Source organism: Athene cunicularia (assembly GCF_003259725.1).
Source record: "Athene cunicularia isolate RWA chromosome 3 unlocalized genomic scaffold, athCun1 chr3_part1, whole genome shotgun sequence".
Taxonomy (NCBI): Eukaryota; Metazoa; Chordata; class Aves; order Strigiformes; family Strigidae; genus Athene; species Athene cunicularia.
In genome coordinates this window covers 3,405,648-3,416,655 of record NW_020799097.1, presented here as the reverse complement: position 1 = coordinate 3,416,655, position 11,008 = coordinate 3,405,648, and the positions used below count along the sequence as shown (strand labels likewise).

The 11,008-nt window shown below is 51.9% G+C and overlaps 1 protein-coding gene across 1 annotated transcript in view; it reads left to right on the top strand.

Annotated features, from left to right (window-relative positions):
• Positions 1-6,439: 6,439 nt before the first annotated feature.
• The window catches only part of FAM167A (family with sequence similarity 167 member A), a 20,956-nt gene continuing 16,387 nt past the window's right edge, over positions 6,440-11,008 (top strand). The window contains exon 1 of the mRNA XM_026846425.1: positions 6,440-6,597. The gene's annotated coding sequence lies outside the window, so the exon portion shown is untranslated. The remainder of the gene's footprint in view (positions 6,598-11,008) is intronic.

Below are 11,008 nucleotides of genomic sequence, written 5' to 3'. Positions count from 1 at the left end.
CAGAAGATGCTATTTAGGGCACGGGGGGAAGAGAGGTACGGGAGACAGCTGACAGCACATCTTGGTATCTCTTTATCGCTTGCATGTGAGATCTTGTAAGATCTGCCTTCCCTCTATTTTGTGCAATTAGCTGCTTGCTGTACTGCAGAAAGCTCTACCTGGGCTGAGCATCCGGTGCCCACCGGGGGTTGTTGTGGGCACCAAGGGTCTTTGGGCACCACACACTACTCTGAAGCTCCATTGTTCCCATTTCCACTCTCATCAGCAGGGTTGCAGACCCACCAACCCACCTGAAGGGCAGGAAGCTGATACGTGTCACCTACTGATGGTGCTGGACTTTGGGTAGAGCCTCTGCCATGTCAGGAGAAGCAGAAAGGCAAGCCAGCCAAAGCTTCCTGAAACAGGACAAGAGGGATCCTGCCCGAGGCTGGCTGAGTGATGGACTGTTCATCAACTCTTTTTTGAGATGAAGGATGACAACATTACGTAAGAGAAGACTGGATCTTGGGTCCTGGTGCTGCAGTTTCAGGGAGCATTGCTGGATGAGAGAACAGCCTCCTGCTAATGGCTGGCTGGGGGATGGAGATGAAATGCTGGGGTTTCAACCCCAACCCCAAGTTAAGGTTGGCATCTGGGTGATTCCCACAGCCCTTCCCAAAGGGGGGTGAGTTTCCCTTTAGGCTCCCCCCCAGGGTGGGCGGCCTGGCAGACAGAGCCATTGGGTCAATGACCCCAGGGGTCCCGCAGTCAGTAACCCAAGGTCAGGGGTCCCACGCAGGGATAACAGCTGGGACCCCTTGCAGGAGGGGCAGTGTCTGTGTGTGAGGTGGATGCCCTGTGCAGAGTTCCCTGTTGGGGAAGGACCTCCCGCCTCCCTGGGACTGGGCTCCAGTCAGCTCTGGCCTTTGTAAACGTGGGCTGTGTAGAGATTCAGTGTGTGGCTTCCTTGGTCTGATGTGTTTGGCTTGTTGACCTGGTTGTCTCCCGTCCCTTCTCTGGGAGACTGCATTTCACTGGTTATCCCACCCATTGCTGGCCGTGTGGTGTCGTTGTTGGGATCATTTGGATTGATGTTGATTATGTATAATCTGACTGACTTGTACCCCCAGCGCTCACCCATGTACTGACCCTTTTGTATCAAATACAATTTGGTTATTGGTTCATCTTTATGATGGCTGTGTCCTTTATGCTAGGCCTGATAACTGGCAAAACAGGAGACCACCTCCAAAGGACGGCTCTCTCTCAAATAGTGGCCATCAGGAGTGTTGCAAATGTTCGATTTTATGGTTCATTCACTAGGCTGAAAAAACAGCTAAGCAGAAGAATCTAACAAGTAACAACATTTCACTTGTTTTCATTTTAATGCCCCAAATAGGAGTTAGTTTGATCCAGGAACACGAAAAATCAAATTGCTGGGTTTAAAAAAACAAAAACAAAAAACAAAAAAAAGTTCAAAACCAATTACTCATCTTTCATAGTTTGCCCTGAAGATGAAGCTGTTGTCCAAATTCAGTTTGTCAAGCCACCAAGCACTGAAGTGAAACCGTGTTTTCTTATGGTCAGTTACAAATCCAGGAAGTTTCAGCCAGGTCTCGTCATGGGAGTGAGCAGAAAATGGCTGTGGCAACGAGAGGGGTGACAAGGACAGGGATGCTGCAGCTTGTCTCTTCATTGTTCATTCATCCCAACTTAAAGCAGGTATCTGAGTTGGGCTTTCCTCACCTTTCCCTTCCCTGGCTCAGGAAGCCAAGGAAATCAGTTGAGGGTAATCACAGAAGATTGAAACTGAAGTTTAAGGAGATGGTGTCCACCCAAGATCCCTCCACTCTTGTGTTTTTCAGTGAAGATTCCTTACTGGGTAAGACTGGAAGAGGAATTTTTGGTTCACTAGCAGTTCTTGAAAATCATTTACAACAAATATTTTGGATGAAAGTGAAACTCAAGTGCTTCTTACAGCAAAGTAGAGAGGTGAAAAAAACTACATATCAGTCCTGAGATTTTAAATGCTTTCTGCTTCTATGGGTTGGTGCAACGTATTGGATATGCGAGGTTATCAAATGAGCCGCTAAAAATCTCTGGAAAAGGTTTTTAATTTTCTTTGGAAATTATTTCTAGTTCTTCAGGGCTTGGGAACTTTTCTGGAGTTGAAGGTACAATTCTGTAACTCAATACACAGACTTGCAAAGTTAGTTCTGGAGTCACAGAATTGATTTATTTTTACCTATGAAAAAGCAGGTGGGCTGAAAAATTCCCACCATGATTTCGGTAGGACTTCAGGCACAATTGTCTGACTCACCTGGGAGAAACCTGTAGAGAAAATATCCCTGATACCCCAAGGCAACACAGAATGCAGAACCCATCACAGTGTTCCATGATGGTGAAACTTCTGAAATCTGATGTCCTGCTGATGCTTTGGTATTCAAAACCCTGTGCAGCCTTTCCCCTGGTGGACTTAGTCTCCCCACTCCTCCCTCAGCCACCTCTTTGCATCTTTGAAACATCTTCCTTTACCAAACTCAGCTAGAATTCACCAGAAAGTTTATGAGTTATTTGGGGGTGTGTGTGTGTGTGTGTGTGTGTGTGTGTGATGGAAGGAATAACAATACAGTTGGTTTGTAAATTCATAAGAAAGCAAAGCACCAACCTCTGAAAATATTGAGAAAGGAACTTAATGGCTCACAGGGATGGTATTTGAACGAGGAGGGTCAAGGTTAAGAACTATCCCAAATAGCAGTAAAGTGTTTACAGCCCCTTGCCTTACTCTTGAAGCAATTCACATATCTCCGTCTTTCCCCTGCATCCCTACATCACTACTCTGCCTCCACCTACATGGTCCAAAAACTGCTTTCCCCCTAGCTTGAACCTGTTTTATGTTGAAACAGCCCCAGCGCTCTCTGTCATGTTATTCCAGATTCCCAGCAGCCCAAATCGTGCCAACATTCCAGTAACTGACAATTAATCTGCATCACACTCCAGGGCAGGCCTGAAGGCAGGGGTGGACAACCCTTTCCATGGGAAAGGCAATTCCTCAGTCCCAGAATGCGCACCATTTCAGCAGAGTGGGAGTGGATGCTCAGCATCACCCAGAAGCGGTGCAGGGGCTTGTCCTCGCAGTGGGCTCTTTCCCCGGTGTTGCTCAGAATCCTTGTGCCACCCTAACTGGGAAAAGACAAACTTAAAGCAAACTGACCCAGACTAAACAACAGAGTGATCTAAAAAACGGCCAGTCCCAGGTCTGGCCGTGATCCACGGAGATGAGCAGCCAGGTGACCACAACGCTCTTGCAGGTCTGTGCTTGCATCGGTTCCCTCGGGGTGACCAAGGGACAGCATTAGCTGGAGACCTGCTGCCCTCTGTAGGTGCCTCTGCCGTATTTCTAGGTTGTCTGGCTCCCAGGTGGCCCTTCAATAAAGTCAGAGGATTTTCCTGGTACAAGTCCCTCTGCAGGGAGCAGAGGCTGCACCTGGCTGGCATAAGATGGTGGTGGTGGAGAGCACCACAGCCTCCTCTCCCCATCCCAGCCTGGCCACTTTGCTTTGGGGGAAATGCATTTTGCATGCAGTGACCAACCGAGAAACAACCACTGATGCTCCTGCAAGATGCTCCCAGCTCGTGGTCCCACAGACCAGCCATGCTCCCTTGCTGGGAGGTTCAGCTCCTCCGTGCTCTGATGGCAGGATGCCTGCAAGGAGAAGTTCACCAAAGCCATTATTGTGGTAGAGGAATGGCCATTTCTGCTTGTTTCTGGTGATACAGAGGCAGGTCGGCAGGTCCAGATGAGATTTAGCCGGGTATAGGACACACCTACCTTACAGCATTTGTGGTGCTCACATTGACACAGGAGATCTGAGTTCCCAAGAAAGTCTGGAGGGAATTATCACTACAGCAGGCAGTTCTCAGCTGGGGCTTTGCAAAACCACATCCCAGCAAGGACCCAGGCTTGGATCCAAATATTCCCAAGGATTCGAGTGTCCTCTGGAAGAGATTCTGTGCTCAGGGATGCTGTGGGATGTAGCTCTGGGAACTGGCAGCTTCTGCATCTCTGAGTGCAACAGAAAGGCCTTGCTTCATCTGAGCGAAAGAAAAAAATCTAAGCCATAGGTACGAACAGCGTTAGTGCTGCACGGGTTTATTTTGACTCATCACATCTAAAATCTCATGTGTCTGCTGCAGGTGGTTGGGGTTAGAGCCTTATCACTGGGAGCATCACTACTCTTCAGCAGCTCCCCACCACAGTTTTTTTGGGTGAAGAAAACTTAAACAAGATAAATTTAAGCCAAAACCCATTCAAAATTTCAGAGGGACCTGGCTCCAGCCTTTCACTGGTGTCTTACAGCAGCTCATTTGAAATCCATTACACAACTAAATTAAAAATAAACATTTACAGAAGAGGGAGCGGGTGACAGTGTGTGGTCTGTTCCTGCGATGAGATTGATGTCCAGCCTTGGTAGTGACATCTCTGCTAGTGAACTAACCCATGCTAGACCTGCTCTCTGCCCCTGAGGCCAACTGACCCTGTCTGGCCATGACCATGAAATTAAACGCTCTTGGCTATCAAATTTGGGTGGCTGCATCCAACTCGTCTGTCGGGAAGGAGCCCTGGTCTTGCTCATTCCTCAGCCATGTCCCGGGATTGCTCATCCCACGTCAAACCCAGTCTGGGGACTGTGTTTCACCAGGCTCCTGTGCCCGTGCCCATTCCCTGGCGCCGTTCAGTTCATGGGCACAGGCCCAGTTTTTGTTTTGAAGAGATGTTGCAGGAAATATTGAGCCACCCGTCTACTGCTAAGAGCTTAAATGCAGCTGTAGATATGTCAGATGGTTTTAGCATGAAGGGAACAGCTCTTCCAACCTCCCCACTCCTTCTCCATCGTCAGCAGCCCCAGGAAGGGCGGGTGCAAGCCGTGGGGTGCCCGCCTGCAGCACAGCGAGAGCTGATCACCAGACTGAGTTTGCATATGCATATCTGAAATCTGACAAAAAGGGGTGCTGGCAAAGAAAAAATAATTGTAAAAATTGCATTTGCCTCAGCAATGTGAAAATGCTGGTCTTCACTCTTTGACTCTGTGCTGCTGCATCTCACAGGGCTCCCGCTCCCCCTGCGCTTGGTGCTGTACTGGCACAGACTCTAAACTACTGGGGGGGTCTGTAGCACCCCTGGTCTGGCTGTCATTTGAAAGGAGGTGGGAAACCCTGGCCCTGCGATGCATTTTGTAAGGCCTTTGTTGGGATGCCAGACTCAGGAAAGGGCTGTAAATCTCTCCCCGATGCCCGTGGGGGAGAGGAGGGATGGTTTAGGCAGGAGAAGGGTAAAGAAAAAAAAAAAAAAAAGAGGCTGTGAGGAGGCTTCTCTCACAAAAGCTGAATGTGGGAAGGGGCCTGTATGGTTAGGTGTTGATGGCCAAGCTTAACCCTTCACACGACCAGGTTCACAAACACGGCCAGTGGTACTGCGACAGCAGACGTGCAATAGCTGCACACCCGGGACGGGTGTGTGAGATTCTTTTGAGAGCTGTCCCCAGGCTTCGAGGAGTTAACCGTCAGCTTCTGGTGAAGGAAAGAAACCCCCTCTGTCCCCTGCCTTTGCTTCTGGCCCCGAGTCAGCCAGCAGCTGGGGCATGTGCCTCTATCGGTCCCTCCTTGGAAGCAGTTAAAATCGTTTCCAGTCCCACTGGGGGACACGTGGGAGCAACAGGCGCTTTCCCAGTACAAAAGACAGGCAAAGGCCGGTTTCTGAGCTGGTTTCTGTCTGGGGATGGATGGTGCCAGCAAGCGGGTACTAACCACAGTGCCCCGAGATACCCACCCCAGGGCTTCCCGGAGATGCTGATGCAGCCTTGCAAAACTCCCCCTCCACACACATGCTGACCCCTGGGCGAGCCGTGGCATCTGGAAAACGTTATCCCAAATCTCTCCTGAGTGCCAGAGGACCCCAGGTTCCTTTGGAGAAGGGCTCATAGCTCTCCACGGCGTGCAACGGGAAGAGCCGCGGGGACACCAGCCCAATTCTTGTCGGGAAGAGCCACAGGCTCCTTTGGGAATACACCAGCTCTCCGGGCATCTCCTGAAAGTCTTTTGGGTCCCTGCCCTCTACAAGAGCCCTTCATCCCTGTTACCACGCCGAGGGCATCGCTACCCCTCCTCCCTCGTTTGGGTGCCGGAGTCGGAGGATGTTTAGGACCCGGGCTGTGCAGCTCCTCCCTTTCAGGTCTCTCCAGGGTTATTGCTTGGTGGGAGGTAGGTTCAGGGCTTGGTGGTATGAATGAAAGAGAGAGAGGAAATCTGGACTGAAAAGCTCAAACTGGAATAGCTCGCCTGTCTCCAGGCAACAGGCCTGACGCAACCGCTGGAAAAAAAAAAAAAAAAAAAAAAAAAAAAAAAAAAAAAAAAAAAAAAAAAAAAAAAAAAAAAGAGTCCCTTAAATAAAAAAAAAAAATCACACACACACACAGAGATTTCTGAAGCGAGACAGAGAGGAGGATGAGACAGTCTCCTGGAGGCACTGGTGACACCGCTCTGCAAATACCAAGTTGGAGACCGGAGGCAGAAGGAGGGAACCAAGATGTCCGTGCAATCTTCCCTCTGACTCGGTCCCCGGTAAGTTTCTTGCTCGCGTTGGCTTGGCCATGATGGGGCTGGGGTGGGGGGGAGCACAGCCACCCTGGGGACACCCCGCTGCACCCAGGACAGGAGCTGTCTGAGAGATGCTCCAGGCCCCCCCCCCCGGCTTTTCATTCTGGGAGCAGCAAGGAGCAGATCTCTAGGGAGCATCGGGGGTGGGGGGCGATGGGGACCCCCTTGCATTGTGAAGTTCAGCACCGGTGTGCTGGCTGTGACATGGTGGGGCTGGGGGGCTCGAATTGTGTGTGTGTGTGTCCCCCCAATCTCCTGCCTCGCTGAAATCCCCTGGAGATGGCCAGCACGGTGGCTCCCAGTTGATTGGGACGGGGGGGGGAGTCCCCATCCCTGGATGTATTTCGGGGTCGTTTGGGTGAGATGTTGGGGGATGTGGGGTAGGGGAGAACTTTGTAGAGTCGGGCTGAGGGTTGGACTCGATGATCCCGAGGGGCTTTTCCAACCTGAGCGATTCTGTGTGAAATCAGGGCAGGGTTTGAGTCCTGCTTTACGATGAGGCTTGTGGATTTTGCTCTCAGCTGGGAGTGGGGTGGGGGTGTTCAGCGCCTTCAAGGGGGGTTTTCTGCACTGGATGAGGTGTAACAGGGAAGAATCTGGCCAGGTTTTGGGACGATCACCTGTTGCTCCCTCTGCCCCCTCCCCGAGATTTGCAAGAGCCCTGGAAAGGTTTGTCGGTTTTTTGCGGCGCAGACATAATGGGATGAAGCGCGGTGGCCTCGCAGGGCGTAGCTACCTTTGATTTTTGAAGCAGGCACTGTGTGCTGAGCAGAGCAGGTTTCCACCTGCTCAGGTCTGGCCCTTTGCAGCTCGCGTTAACACTGAAGGGGTGGGGGGAGGAAATAATAATAATAATAATTAAAAAAAAAATCACCCAGAACTTCTTCAGAGCCCTTTATAACAGCTTGGGGCTAATTGCTAAAATAATACCGTCAACCCACACTCCTCCCAGCACAAGCGTTTGTGCAACCCCAGCCAGTGTGCCCTGGTGCGATGCACACCCCTGCACCCACACCACCCAAATCCTACAGCCTGCACCCTCTCCAGTCCACCCAGACTGACACCTCTCCCCCAGCCGGCAGCCCCTCCCTATTTTCCTGCGATGCTCCCTGTATTATTCGGTACTGCTCTGCTTTTCGGAGCTTTTCTACATCAGGGACCTTAGTGGAGAGAGGGATAAAATGGATGAAAAGCAAGTGCCTTGTTTCCAGTGAGGAGCCGTGTCCAGCTGAGTCCTCTGGCTTTGTCTGCTCATCCCTTGTATCCTACGGACTCCCCACTTTCCAGCGGGAACAAGCCTGTTTTGGGTGCTGGGGGTGCCAGCCATCATTTCAGCATTCTGGGGCTGTTGCTGTTATTTGCATCTCAGGTCTCCCCCGCTTTCGAATGCCCACTGCAGTGGTACCTCTTCACAGGGGGATTTGTACGACACAAAAAATAAAGCAGAATGGGAGGGATCCGGCTTCTCCCAGGCTCTGAGCTTTGCAATAGCTCCGCAGCCATTAGGTGTTTGCAAAATGTAGCAGAGATACTGCAGGAAAAAAAAAAAAAAATTACTCAGCCTCAGAGTAATGTAGCCTGTCTGGGAGAAGGGAGGGGAGGGGGTCTGTTTGCAACCAGCTCGCCTTAAATAATATTAAATAAGAAAGTGCAGCTCAGCAGTGGGAGAAGGCAAGGTCTGAGTGCAGAGGTTGTACGATCATTGCCGGGGCAGCTGCCAAGGCGGGTAATTGGATGGGACAGGGAGCATGTAAAGGGGATTAGGGGATCGACGGGGGGCTGACCCCGCTCCCCCGATCACTTTAACTGGGAGCTTCGGGGTCTTGAATTGGCCCTGGCACTTGTCTCTGCAGAGGATGAGCTCAGTGCTGGGCAGAATGAAGCCCAGCAAAGATGGAAAGAGGTTTGTTGGGGGTTTTTTTTGTTTGTTTGTTTGTTTGGGTTTTTTTCTGAAAACACACCCTTCTGCCTTCCATGCTACATTTAGGGAAAAAATAACTCCCTGTGCTTGTCTCCTGGGAAGAGAGCATTTCTCAGCCTGGCCTGGCTCATTCCCAAGGAGTCCCAGCCCTTCACATTACCCTGGGTGCACAGGCACAGAGGTCCTTGTCTGCTCTTTCCTTGCTGAAACACAGCTGTGCTTGGGATGGAAGAAGAGAGAAGGGAAGGAACTGGCTCTGTCAAGCCACAGGTCCTTTGGGGTCATCTCTAGGGACAGCTTAGGTGTGCCACCTCCAAGATTAGATCCCCAAACCTGCCAGGACCCTGGGGCAGTGCATGGAGAGTAACCCTTGTCCATAATCCATGGCTCTCTTCGCCTCAACAGACTTTACCAGAACATGACTAGGGTGGACAGGGTGTCTTCACCAAGAGGATGTAAACTTGCCTTTGCTGGTGTAAACTTGCCTTTCCTGCTACTACTGCTTACTCCCTTTCTCTTGAAGAGTAATTTACACCTGGTTTTGGCTGATGGGCTGAGAGCATTGACCCAGTCCAGCTTCCCAGTTTGCTAATACTTCCCTCTCACTGGAAGACTGGTTTGAGGGAATGTCAAATATCTGGCAATGCCCATCTTCATGCAGGATTTCCACACAACCGCTGGAAATCTGCTGATGGAGGGGAGCTGAGCTGCTCTGAAAATGGAGCTGCTAGGGTCCATCTGAAGCAGGCAGCAATCTCAGCCTTGCTTCCTCACAAGGATTTTGTGCGGGGGGTGCAGGAGGGATAAGACGCCAGGAAGGTACAGATGTATTTATTGAAACAGGTTCTGACTCTACCAGTGATGCTGGAGATCAGCCAGGAAGAACCTTAGGGCAGGGAGTGCAAACTGGTCCCCTCTTATCTCTGCACTTCTGCTCTTGTCAGGCTGGCGGGTTTTCTGCAGTCCCCCACTGCTCTCCCCTCCTCCTTTCATTGCAGTGTTTAGGGGGGGGGGTTCTGGAGGTGATTTGGGCAGAAGGACATGCCAGGGGGAACCTTCACCCTGCTCCAGGCTATACATGAGTGGGAAGCCCCACTTCTTCCCCCTTTCCCCCCGTGTATCTGTGAATGCCATGTCCACATCCCGAGGGCTGAAGCAGGAGGGGCTTCTTCCCTGCTGCTGACCTTAGCACCCAAACTGTCTGGGAGGTCTTCTGGGGGTTTGTTCATGGCACTAAATGGACAGGAATGTCCACGTGCACTCAGGATCCCGTTAAGCTGGGTGCTGTACCCCATATCTGATCCCACTGAGTGGGGCAGCTCTGTGACCACCTCTCCAAACGCCTGCAAGGACATTGCATTCTGGATCAACTCAGAGACAGAAACTTGGCCTCCTCCTTGGGCTTTTCTCATGTATTAGGCTGGAAGTCATGTCTGTGAGGGTGTGAAGGGACACAGTCGATGTGGGCAGCCCTGCAAGGAGGCCTGAAGGTAAAGTCACCAGGCATGAACCTGTCTCCGTGCTTGTGATGCCCAGCTTGGTGGTTTCAGTGTTATCATCTCGTCTCTGGAAGAAGGGACAAGTTCACAGCCCACATGAGCGTGGCCAGGAGTTCTCCATGGGCACTATGTCCAGTGGGCACTAACTGAGGGCTGGGGGTTCTGCCCATCTCCATGGGCAGACCCCCTTCCATCCTGCCCCAACCATGACAAGCAGGCAGAGAGCATCTGATCCTGACAGCACCAGTTTCCACGGGGGCTTCTGCCCTGGGGGGAGTCCTGGCCTCAGGATCAGGCAGATCTTCAGGCTGCTGGAGTCTTCTCTTTTGTGGGGAAGGGAGGCTGAAGGTGACTTTGGGACAGGCGAGAAAGGCTTTTGGGAATCAGATCAGTTTTCTGCAGGAGCAGATTTCAGGTGCCACAGAAAAGGATTGGGTGGCCAAATGCCGGGTAATAAAACCCAGGGAGATCGGCTCTCCTCTGGGTCAGGGGGACGGCCGGGGGAGCGAGCTGCTCTCCCTCTCTGTAGGAGCCTTGTGCAGAGCAGCACGCTGCAGCTGCGCTGCTTGGGGGGGCTGTGGCAGGGGACCCTAGGGGGAGAGGAAGAGCCTGAGCTCACCAAAACCCACAAGCCCATCAGCTCCCTTCCTGAGGTCGTTTTGGCATGGGGAAAGGAGTGATTCATGTGCAGCCTTCCTGAAAGGGAACTCCAGGGGGCTGCGGTGTTGACCCTGATGGGTCTCCCCTTCCCTCACCTGCTGCCCTGGACCTCAGTGTCTCCACTGCCTGGAGGATGCTCAGGAGCCTCCATCCACCACCGTGCAGCAGCTGGAGTCCTCCCTTACTCCATTGCTATGGCAACCCCCTTGCACAGGCATCTCCTCCTCGCTGCCCCGCTGCCAACCTGCTGCAGACCTCCGGGGGAGGGGGGTCAGCCATCCCCCCCCCCCCCCCC